At 50.5% G+C, this 749-nt stretch overlaps 1 pseudogene; it reads left to right on the top strand.

Annotated features, from left to right (window-relative positions):
* The first annotated feature begins 242 nt into the window (after positions 1-242).
* LOC126300140 (5S ribosomal RNA) lies at positions 243-360 on the top strand (annotated as a pseudogene).
* Positions 361-749: the final 389 nt, after the last annotated feature.

Genomic DNA, 749 nt, shown 5'->3' with positions numbered 1-749 from the left:
ACTCGTTACTTCCTTGTGTAAATTATACGATAGCCGCTGATTATCTGCGTGCATGCATGCCTACAGCCGCATAATTTTATGGCTGACAGATAACAGTCTACATCTACATCAACATCTACATACTCGTAGACACCCCGCAAGCCACCGCAGGGTGCGTGGCGGTAGGTACGCTGTACCACTACTAGTCATTTCCTTTCCTTTTCCAGTCGCAAACAGAACAAAGGAAAAACGACTATCTATATGCCTCCGGCCTTGCCGCAGTGGTAACACCGGTTCCCGTCAGATCACCGAAGTTAAGCGCTGTCGGGCTGGGCTAGAACTTGGATGGGTGACCATCCGGTTTGCCGAGCGCTGTTGGCAAGCGGGATGGACTAAGCCGTTGTGAGGCAAACGGAAGAGCTACTTGATTGAGAAGTAGCAGCTCCGGTCTCGGAAACTGACCTACGGCCGGAAGAGCGGTCTGCTGACCACATGCCCTTCCATATCCTCGTCCAGTGACGCCTGTGGGCTGAGGATGACACGGCGGCCAGTCGGTACCTTTGAGCCTTCATGGCCTGTACGGGAAGAGTTTAGTTTGTTTTAAATGCCTCCGTATGAAGCCCTAATTTCTCGAATTCCATCTTCGTGGTCCTTATGCGCGATGTATATTGAAGGCAGTAGAATCGTTCGGTAGTCAACTTCAAATGCTGGTTCTCTAAATGTTCTGAATGGTGTTTCTCGAAAATGATGTCGCCTTCCCTCCAGGGATT

Source organism: Schistocerca gregaria, chromosome X (genome assembly GCF_023897955.1).
Source record: "Schistocerca gregaria isolate iqSchGreg1 chromosome X, iqSchGreg1.2, whole genome shotgun sequence".
Lineage (NCBI taxonomy): Eukaryota > Metazoa > Arthropoda > Insecta > Orthoptera > Acrididae > Schistocerca > Schistocerca gregaria.
Note: the sequence above shows the minus strand (reverse complement) of the source record. Positions and strands in the feature narration are given on the sequence as shown.